The following is an 11,321-nucleotide window of genomic DNA, read 5'->3' as shown; positions in this document are numbered from 1 at the left end:
AAAAAAAAAAAAAATTAAAAAGTCAAATTAACAGTGTGTACTCAATGTGGTCACGTTGGGAAGCTGGGCAAAGAGAGCCAGCAACTCCATTCTGAAGTTTGTCTTTAGGGTTCTGAGATTGAAATTTATTTATTTATTTTTGAGACAGGGTTTCTCTGTAGCTTTGGAACCTGTCCTGGAACTAGCTCTTATAGACTAGGTTGGCCTTGAACTCACAGAGATCTGCCTGCGTTTGCCTCCCAAGTGCTGGGATTAAAGGCAGGAGTCACTACCGTGCAGCCTGGAGATTGAAATTTAAATAGAGGGTCAAGGGTTTCCAGTCAAACTGTGATCCTGCCTCTCACTGACCCACCCTTAAGGTGGTCTGACAAGTTGGAATCTTGCCAGGCATGGTGGCACATGCACCTTTAGTCTCAGCACTCGGGAGGCAGAGGCAGGCAGATCTATGTTAGCTCAAGACCAGCCTGGTCTACAAAGCAAGTTCCAGTACAGTTGGGGCTGCACAGAGGAACCCTGTCTCAAAACAGAACAAAACTGTGTGGAATCTCTTTCTGGGTGACAAGTTGCCCCTCTGGCTGGAGGTTCCTGGAGAAATTCCCATTTCTTTGGGCTCCATTGTTTCCACAGTCAAATTAAGAGGCACAGTGTCCCTTTAGGATATCCTCACTTCCGCCAGGCCTGTTACATGATGAAGTCCAGATCTCCACCTGGAGTCACCATGGTAGACCTTGGGGTCTAGCCCTGACTTACTGTCTCCATCACTGGGTGCCTCACTGACCCTGGCCTGTGTTCCTCTGCAGTGAGCTGGGATAACTGCACTATTTAGTGTGTAGGGGTTTCCTCTGGTGTAATAGCATGATCATTCTGTGACTATTGGAACAGGGATAGTATGCTGGGTAGTCATGGTCAACTTGACCCACACATAGATGTACCTGGGAAGAGGGAATCTTAACTGAGAGAATGCCGCCATTAGATTGGCCTGTAGGCAAGTCTGCGGCTGATGCCTGATTTGGGAGGACAGCCCAGTATGGGAAGTGGCACCCCTGAGCGGGTGCTTCTGGGCTGTATAAGAAGACAAGCTGAGCAAGACTGGAGGAGCTGGCTCTTCTGAGGTCTCTGCTTCAGGGCCTGCCTTCAAGGACCTGCCCTGGCTTCCTTTCATGAGAGACTGTGCTTGGGATATGTAAGCAGAAACAAACCCCCTTCCTTCCAAGTTGCTTTTGGTTGTGGTGTTTTATCACAGTAGTAGACACCCTTACTGAAACAGACAACTTTGGCCCAGTTCCCATGGCAACTAAAGAAGCCTACCAACCTAGCAATATAAGGAAGCTGTTAATACTACATAGCTGTAATGACTGTTCTTCTGTGTCAACCTGACTGACACAGAATTAACTAAAAACCAAATGGCTGGGCACACCTGTGGAAGATTTTTTTCTTAAATCCCTTGAAGCATGAAGACTCACTTCTCATCTGGATCTTTGAGGTGAGATGATCTACCTTTAGTCCAGATATTTGAGGTAGGAAGATCCACCTTTTATCTGGGCCACACTTTCTTCTGGCAGCCTATAGAAAGGAGATGGGGGCGGGGACTGGAGAGAGGACTCAGTGCTGAGGAGCACTGACTGCTCCTCCAGGGGACCCGGGTTTGATTCTCAGCATCCACATGGCAGCTCATAGCTGTCTGTAGCTCCAGTTTCAGGGGATCTGACATCTTCACACCCCCGCAAATAAAATAAATTTAAATACATTATTAAAAAAAGGCCAGGTATGGGTAGTGGTGCACACCTTTAATACCAACACTGGGGAGGCAGAGGCAGGAGGAGCTCTGTGAGTTCAAGGCCAGTTGGTCTACAAAAGTGAGTTCCAGGGCAGCCAGTGCTACACAGAGAGACCCTGTCTCAAAAAAAAAAAAAAAAAAAAAAAAAAGACATAGGAGGGAATCTTACTCTCTTACTCTCTGCCTGCCTGCTTGATTTCATACTTGCTAGTAAGTTCATTTCTTCCCTGACATTAAAGCCTATTTCTTTGGGAAATATTCCAGCATATACTGAAGACCAGCTGAGATATCCAGCCTCATGAACTAAACAGCTACAGGATTCTTGAACCTCTGTTCATACCCAGACTCCTTTTCTGACCTTTGTAGCTTTGTAGGCACACACACACACACACACACACACACACACACACACACACACACACACCCCTTCCCTTCTCGAAATTTCTTCTCTCCCAGTTCTGGAGGGCAGAAATCCAAATTAAAGGTGTTGTTAGGGTCCCTGCCCCCTGTGATCTCGGGGAGATGGGATTCTTCTCTCCTAGCTTCTGACAGTTGTCAGATCCTTGGCTTTATCACTGTGACCTCTGCCTCTGTCACCATGATGGTGATTTTGTCTCTTCAGTATGACCCCGATGTGTGTCTTCAGTTTGACACTAAGTATGATGCCTGCATGTAATGTCAACACTTGGAAGGCTGAGGCAGGAGGATTAGGTTTTGTAAATGGAGTGCCTGGGTGTGTGCTACCTGTAACTATCAATGCCACTAGACAAAGATAGGAGTCTTTAAAGTGTGCTTCACCCAGAGAGCTAGCAATCTGGGAGAAGAGTGTTAATCCCACCAAATGAGAGTAAAGACCATCACCCAGGTTAGCCAAATCTATATTACCCTTTATTATACATGCAAAATATAGCTGGCCCAGTGACTGCCTCTCCCTACATTGGATTTGAGAGGTTGAATAACCAGTTTCATTATTATCCACAGACATCCACAAGGACCCTCTGATCTGTGTCTGGCCCTAAGCTTGGGTATCCTAACTGGGAACCTGGAGCTTTTGCTCCAGCCTTGGATGTAGGGTCCATTCTGCAGGTCCATTAGACCTCAGGTTGCGGGAAGAAAAGATCAGTCACTGGGGAATTGAATGGGGTCTTCTGCAGACTCCCACGGGGAGTGCTCTTGATATCCTCACCTGTAGGGAGTTAGGAAGCAATGACTCCTGCTCCATCTTGCTGGGCAACTACCAGGGCAGCCCAGTGCACAATCTAAATTATCTGAATCTGGACTGTCCCCCCAAAGCTCACATGTTGAAGGTTTGGTCTCCATGCAGCAATGATCAGGGGCAAGGCTTTGGAGAGTCTTTGGCTCACCAGGGCTCTGACCTCATGTGTGGATTAATCAACATTTGATAGCGTTGTTAGAGGGTATGTGCATGAGGCTCTGGGTTCAGTCCCTAGCAATAACAGCAAAACCCGTGTAGAAGTTCTGGATCTCATCTGCCTCCTGCTATTGCTTGCCAGAAACATCCACAGCACACACAGCGTCGCTGCACCAAAACCAGCTGTCTCTTCATTTAAGTTCAAAGGAAACCACATTCTTCAGCTGGCTAAGAACACAGCGACTGCCTAGTTCAATCGCCTCACTTTCTACGTGGAAAAAATACAGGATTCGCCCCGGAAGGTGACTTGTTTTGAGTCAGGGGTGGGCTCATGCAGGGCACATCAGAACTTAGAATCCATTCTTCCTGATTTCAGATCATTGCTTTTTAAAAGCTTAGCTGATTGAAAGCAGTAAACACAGAACTCAAACAAACAAACAAACAAACAAACAAACCACTTCTGACTCAGTCTGGAGAAATGGCCTGGTGGTTAAGGGCACTTGTTGCTCTTGCAGAGGACCTGGATTTGATGAGCACTCACAAACGTGTCTAATTCCAGTTCCAGGAGATCGGCTGCCCTCTTCCCACCCCTGAGAGACCCAGGTGTGCATGCAGTGGACGTACATACCTGCCAAACACTCATCTCCATAAAATAAATATTTAAAAAAACCCAACAAAATAACAACAAAGACCACCCCCAACCCAAATTTCTGTCCTAAATTTGACTTTTTTTGTGTGTGTGTGTGGATGAAAAGAATGGAACGTGGGCTGGGTGGTGGGGGCGCACGCCTTTAATCCCAGCAGTTGGGATGCAGAGGCAGGTGGATCTCTGAGTTCAAGGCCAGCTTGGTCTACAGAGTAAGTTTCAGGACGGCCAGGACCACACAGAGAAACCATGACCTGAGAAACAAACAAGAAAGAAAAGAATGGAAGGTGGTTATTAAAAGAAAGGCTTCTAAAACAAAGAAGACTGGTGGCAGCCGCGGGGCATGCCGTGAAGCTCATGTAAGATCTTTTCTGTCACTGTCCTCGCTGGTCAAGCAATACAGGTGCATATTTTATTAGCATCGCTTAGTTGCCCATGCCTTGTGATTTAGAAGTGGAAAGTGTGGTTTCTGTCGAGAAGACCATCCCCACTCATTCCTGGACCTGACCCTGTAGAGAAATTAATGTGTGTGGCTATCGAAAGAGGGGAAGAAAGGGTTTGAGATAACAGCATTTCTTACACTGTAACTCAGGAGATGATGATTCGCTGTTGTGAGGTAAAAAGGATCCCACAGCCAGTGGAAACTTAAGACTCAATTCAGATGAAACGGGCGCCTTTTCTGCTTGTTAGAGCCTTTACTAGCTGTCTTCGTGTGTGTGTGTGCATCCAAGTGTTTGTGTACATGTGTGAACGTGCAAGTAGAAGCTAGAAGACTCCAGCATCATTCCCCGGGAGCTACGCACCTTGTTTATTGAAACAGAGTCTCTCACTGGTGCAGAGCTAACCAAATAGGTTAACTGATCAGTGAGCTCCAGAGATCTGCCTGTCTCTGACTCCCGAGTCCTGGGATTACCTGTCCATACTGCTGTGCCTGCCTTTTATTGTCAGATCTGGGGTTGAACTTGGGTTCTCACCGTTGTGTAGGAAGCGCTTTACAAACTGAATTAACTCCCCTGTCCCTTCATTAACCTTTTCTATGGCAAGCTTTAAGATGTAAATGCCTTGAACTTAGACTGTGGTAGTCATGAAAAACTTCAGCTCCAAGAATAATCTTGTGGGTCTTGTGTTCCTTGGAATGAGCTTTTTTTTTTTCTGATAAAGTTCTTCCAATATTCTGATTTTACAGATGAGATGGCAAAGACTGAGAGATCTCATGTGCTTCAGCCACATGTCTGATTCAAGCTCAGATTTTGAGAAACCCCAGGGCTAATCCCCTTCTTGCCCCCCACCGTGTCTCTAATAGATTAATGAGATGGCAGGCCACACAGGAGGAGAAATGAAAGCTCTGTGCTTTTTGTGCGTAGTCTGCGTGGTTTTGATGAGAACGCTAAGGAGTCAGCTCTGTTATTATCCACTTAAAAGAACAGCAAATCATAAGTTGCCAATGGGCCAGGGTGTGACTGCTCACACGCTTACCAGTAACCGTGTTTCAATATTATACCCACTTACCATCAGAAGACACAGGCTCCCTGGGGCAACAACAGACGCTGATGACCGACAGGCAGACAGCAGCCAGTGGTACTTGGGTATGCAGTGGGTGGCTCATGCAGAGGAAAGATGGAGCATTTTGCCTGCGTGGTTTTGGTCTTGCTTTGGTCCTGCCATTCCTGGCCATGTCCCCATTCATTGCCGTCTGAACAGCAGACAGCCGTGGCAGCCAAATGGCTGTCCCCAGTCTGGCTATTGTATGCTGGAAATATGAAACTTGTTTGTTGCGGGAGGTCCTTCCGCTCCTCCAGCCTATAGCCGCTGAGATACCCGCCCATTGGGGCGTGGTCTCTCTCCCTTTAAAAAAGCAGCCACTTCCTTCTCTCGCGCTCTTCACTTCCTGCTCGGCTGGCGACTAGACTCCTTTCCTGGTTGTACAGAGGGCTGACGGTGATCTGTAAGTTTTTTCCCCTTTTAATAAATAATACCCTATTAATCATAATTCCAAACTGCTGTGGCATCGTTTGTGACTTACGTCTACACTTGTTTTTGCTTGTATGAGGAATCCTAGTTGAGAGGTGGCCTGAGTCTCAGAAGAGACTCTGCACCTATGCTCTGACCCAGTGTGGGGACTGTTAAAGACCATGAGGACTCTTGGAGTTGGACTGAATGCATTTTGCCCTGTGAGGTGGCCATGAGCCTATGGAGACAAGGGATAGAAAATTAATGGCTTAAAAGTGGTCATATTTGGGTGTCAGGTGGAAATGAAGAGCTGCTGACCTGCATGTCTCTTCTCACACCCTGGAGACTCATTGCCCTGGAATATTAGTCAGTATCCTCCAAGGGGGAGGAAGGAGAAAGTTTATTTTTACAGCTGAGACATCTCTGGGGAGTGACATTCCCAAGTCTCTCAGGCAAAATCCACTGCTTTTGGTTGCTAAGGCAGTTTCTATTCAAATGTGTCTTCTGTTCAGAAGGCACAAGCTGTACAGAGGTATAAGACGTATCTCCAAACCACACCTTTAATCCCAGCACTCGGGAAGCAGAGGCGGGGGATCTCTGTGAGTTTGAGGCCAGCCTGGTCTACAAAGTGAGTTCCAGGACAACTAGGGCTATACAGAGAAACCCTGTCTCAAATAAAATAAAATAAAATAAAATAAAATAAAATAAAATAAAATGAAATGAAATGAAATGAAATGAAATAAAACAAACAACAACAAAAAACAAACAAACAAAACAAAAAAAACTATCTCCAAACAGTAGTAGAAATGGAAGCTAAATATACGAATGGTTTGATCTTGACCATGTAGAGTACTAGGGAAGGGGATCAATCAATGGACGGGTGGTGTAAGCAAAGGTACTTCCTACTATTGATGTAGTAACATGTCTTTGTTAGAAAAATAAGAGACAAATTCATATTGTAGCATAATTGATGTCAGATCTGTATGACTTGGGTAGGCCTTTTGAATTTTTAAAATTTATTTATATTTTTTGAGTCAGGGTTTCTCTGGTTAGCCCTGACTGTTGTGAAACTCACTCTGCAGACCAGACTGTCCTTGAACTCATAGAGATCCACCTGCCTCTGCCTCCTGAGTGCTGGAATTAAAGGCTTGTGCCACCACCTGGTCTTCTTGACATTTTAAAATATGTGTGTGCATGAGTGTTCTGTGTAGAGGCCGGAAGACAAACTTAGGTATCATCTTCAGCATCTTGGGTCACCTTCTTTGAGACAGGGCCTTCTGCTGGTGTGGAGCTCACCAGCTTGGCTACACTGGCTTGCCACTGAGCTCCAGGGATCCTCTCCTGTCTTTGCCTCCCCAGGACTGCAATTACAGGTCTGTGACATTGCTTTTTTTCTTTTCTTTGTTTTTTTGTTTTTGTTTTTTGTTTTTTGTTTTTTTTGAGATAGAATTTCTCTGTGGAATGACCCTGGCTATTCTGGAACTCACTCTGTGTACCAGTCTGACCTTGAATTTAGATCTGCCTGCCTCTTCTTCAAGAATGGTGGGATAAAATGCCTTTGCTACCACCAGCCCAGAGAAGCAAGAAGTAATAGAACCTAAGATAAGCAGTTTTCTGAAGGGGGTTCCTAAAATGAGGTAGTCTTAACATAGGCTAAGAAAGTTAGCTAGGGCATCCTGACCTTTGGTTCCTAGGATAGGTGTTGTGGTTTGAAAGAAAACAGTTCCCAAAAGGAGAGGCAACATTAGGAGGTGTGGCTTTGTTGGAGGAAGTGTGTCACTGTGGAGGTGGGCTTTGAGGTTTCATATATGCTCAAGATATGCTCAGTGAGACACTCAGTCCACTTCCTATTGCCTTCTGATCAAGATGTAGCCAGCACCATGTCTGCCATTCTCCCTGCTATGATGATAATGACTAAACCTCTGAAACTGTAAGCCACCATCTCATTGAAATGTTTTCCTTTCTGAGAGTTGCTGTGGTCATGGTGTCTCTTCACAACAATAGAGACCTTAACTAAGAAAATAGGGTTGGGTAATTTCTTCATGGGATTCTCCATCAAGGAGATCAAATTCTACTTAAACCCAAAATGACCTCAGCAAGAATACAAGATGCAGGAACTTCCACACTGTCTTGCCCTGTCACACTGTTATACCTGGCACCCCACCCCCCATTCCTCGTTTCCAGGTGAACCTTGTGACTGATTTTGACCAACACTGTGGGGCAGGCACGATGTTGTATTAGTGCTAGGCCCGGACCCTGTGTGACTGGAAATGCTCTCTTTCGTTTTCTTCCAGTGCTGCCCTGAACAGAGCCCACCATGGTGGGCATTGGCTCTGCCTGCCTTTCCAGAGGGTGTGATGCTGTGAGGAGGAGAAGTGTGTCCCAGGGGCATAGCACCCACTGCCAGACCTACAAGCTTAGCCTGCCCCAGGAGCACTTAGTGGAAGGCAGTGGCCCATAGTGAGCAGTTCTCAGGTGGGCCCATGTCAAATGAAAGGTCTTGGTATTGAGTTACAAAGCACTGGAACATTTGTTGCGCAACAATAGGGAAATGTTGACAACAGGGCATCTGTGTGTGTGTATGTGTGTGTGTGTGCATGTATGCTCATGATGGTTGTGTGTGCACGTGTGCATGCGGTGCACATGCATGTGTGCTCATGAAGGTCATGTGTGCATGTGTGTTCATGAAAGTCATGTGTGTGTTTGTGTGTATGTGCATGTGTGCTCATGAAGGTTTTGTGTGTGTGCGTGCGTGCGTGTGCATGTACATGTGTGTTCATGAAGGTCACGTACCTGAAGGAGGTCCTGGAATGCTTGCTTGAGAAGAAGCACTGGTCCCTGTGAATATTCTTATGCCTCTCTTCTGTCTTGTTCAGTTAGCTACAGTTTGCTACTTGGGTTTCAAATTGGGAACCCTTTTTCCAGGAACCCTCTAACTTCTTAGAGCTGAGTTCTTTTTTTTTTATTTTATTTTTATTTTATTTTTTGTTTTTCTTTTTTTTTAAAATATTTATTTATTATGTATACAATATTCTGTCTGTGTGTCTGCCTGCAGGCCAGAAGAGGGCACCAGACCTCATTACAGATGGTTGTGAGCCACCATGTGGTTGCTGGGAATTGAACTCAGGACCTTTGGAAGAGCAGACAATGCTCTTAACCACTGAGCCATCTCTCCAGCCCTATTTTTTTGTTTTTCGAAACAGGGTTTCTTTGTGGCTTTGGAGCCTGTCCTGGAACTCACTCTGTAGACCAGGCTGGTCTCGAACTCACAGAGATCTGCCTGCCTCTGCCTCCCTAGTGCTGGGATTAAAGGCGTGCACCACCATCGCCCGGCCAGAGCTGAGTTCTTGAAGGGCTCCTTCACTGATCTTTACGGTGTAGGTAGGAAGAGCCTCACAGAAGCTCATGGATACAGGTAGTTCTTCTGAGAAGTGAGCATGAGGGCGTCACTTCAGAAGCCACCAAAGCAGTGCGTGTGGCTGTCGTGGATCACGAGGGCACTGACCAATGGGGATTCTCAGCCCAATGACATTATTTGGAGGTGGTAGGAAATAGGATGTGGGCCTAACTAAAGGAAGATTTACTGGGGTTATGGCTCTGAAGGCTGCATCTAGCTCTAGCTGCCCCCTCTCTGTCCCTCTCTGGCCAGCTACCAGGTGACTGCCACCATAGTCAGCCTTTCTCTGATCCCAAGCAACAGAGGCAGGGTAGAAAACCAGGGAGGATTAGAGCCATGTCGGGGAGGAAAGCGCCCCTCATGCTGGAGGCTGATTGAAGCCTCTCATGCGGAAAAGTAAGAATTCCAGAACGGGGTTCAGAGTCTTGGCTCAGTGTTCAAAAGCCTCATTGCTCTGGCAGAGGATTCAGTTCCCAGACCCCACATGGTGGCTTCCAACCATCCTGAACTCTAATTCCAGGAGATCCGATGTCCTCTTCTGACCCCTGTGGGCTCCAGGTATGAATGTGGTGCATTATATATACATGCAGGCAAAACACTCATATCTGTAAAATAAATTTAAAAAATTTCCAGTACAACTAATATTTGTTGTGAAGGCTGCTATCTAGACATTCCTTTTAGATTTTAATAACAACTCCACAGATGGGTGGGCAGTGGAGGCACACACCTTTAATCCCAGCTCTCTGGAGGCAGAGGCAGAGGCTGGTGGATCTCTGAGTATGAGGTCAGCCTGATCTACAAAACGAGTTCCAGGACAGTCAAAGCTACACGGAGAAACCCTGTCTTGAAAAACAAAATGCAAACAAACAAGAAAAAGGAAAACCAAACAAAGGAAACCAAAAAGCCGCCCCACAGGTGTAATATTTCAGGAGCTAGCAAAAACAGGATCTGCGGGAATGTGTGTACCTTCTTGCCTTCTCTGCCTGCTCCTGCTCTTTGGTATGATGTATGTGTATGCTTGCATGTGTGTTGATGTATGTGTATGCTTGCATGTGTGTGGGGGGGGGGCAGAGGAAAATGTTGGCTATCTTTTTCTATTGCTCTCCACCTGAATTTCTGAGGCAGGGTTTCCAGGGTTGCTCAGTGAATCTGAAGCTAGATTGGCTGGCTAGGAAACTCAGGGGACCCACCTGTCTCTGCCCTCCCAACACTAGGTTACAGGTGAGCCACGATGCCACTGTGCCTGGCTTCCACAGGGGTGTTGGGGATTTGAACTCAGGTCCTCACGTTTTGCACAGCAGATATGTTACCTATTAAGGTATTTCCCTAGCACTTCCTGAATACCTTTCTTTCTTTTTACAATAATTTCCAACTGTGCTTTATACTGGCTTATTCTGAAGTTCTTTTCTGTATTGCAGTCAGAAATGTAACTTTATCTCGGTTGAGGTCTCTAAAATACTAGGTGAATTCCTTAGACCACAGCAGGCGGAGGCATTGAGCTATACTTCTGTCCCCACTGCTGCAATGGGTTCAAGAGACTGTGCGTTGAAACCCAGAAACCATGAGCCAAAATAAATCCTCCTGCTGCAAGTCGGTTTTCTCAGTGATTTTGTCATATAAACAGAACATGGGTCAGTACACGCTTCATACTCTGTTATACAACTTCCTGTATTTCTGGTCTGTTTTTCCCCTGAAGGCCATGGAGGTAGGGACGGAGCCCATGCCTAGCAATGTTCACTGTACTTTCAGAATCTGGTAGAAAGCATCGTGTCTGTGCAAATATTTTCCTTTTTACTTATCTCATCGGGCCATCAGAATCGCAGTGACATACTCACCACAGATTTCACTGTGAGCAGAACTGGGTCTGGTGGTGCTTGTCCTTACAGCCACATACATTTGTTTGTGAGCCTTCTATCCACAGGCTTTCACTGGATTGTTAAACCAGAAAGTAGGATAGCCTGTGGACTCGGGATCGGTACCGTGTGGTCTGAAAGTCATCTCTTGTGCCATAGGAAAGAGCTGAGAGCCCTGAGTATGTTTGGTCTAGACCCCGATCATTCTAACCTCCTGAGTATGTTTGATCTAGACCCCGATCATTCTAACCTCCTGAGTATGTTTGGTCCAGACCCTGATCATTCTAACCTCCTGAGTATGTTTGGTCCAGACCCCGATCATTCTA

General features: G+C 46.1%; 1 pseudogene; it reads left to right on the top strand.

Annotated features, from left to right (window-relative positions):
- The window catches only part of LOC101979814, a 24,928-nt pseudogene that overhangs the window by 1,190 nt on the left and 12,417 nt on the right, over positions 1–11,321 (top strand).

The sequence above is a fragment of the Microtus ochrogaster genome, chromosome 4, assembly GCF_000317375.1.
Source record: "Microtus ochrogaster isolate Prairie Vole_2 chromosome 4, MicOch1.0, whole genome shotgun sequence".
NCBI lineage: Eukaryota > Metazoa > Chordata > Mammalia > Rodentia > Cricetidae > Microtus > Microtus ochrogaster.
Note: the sequence above shows the minus strand (reverse complement) of the source record. Positions and strands in the feature narration are given on the sequence as shown.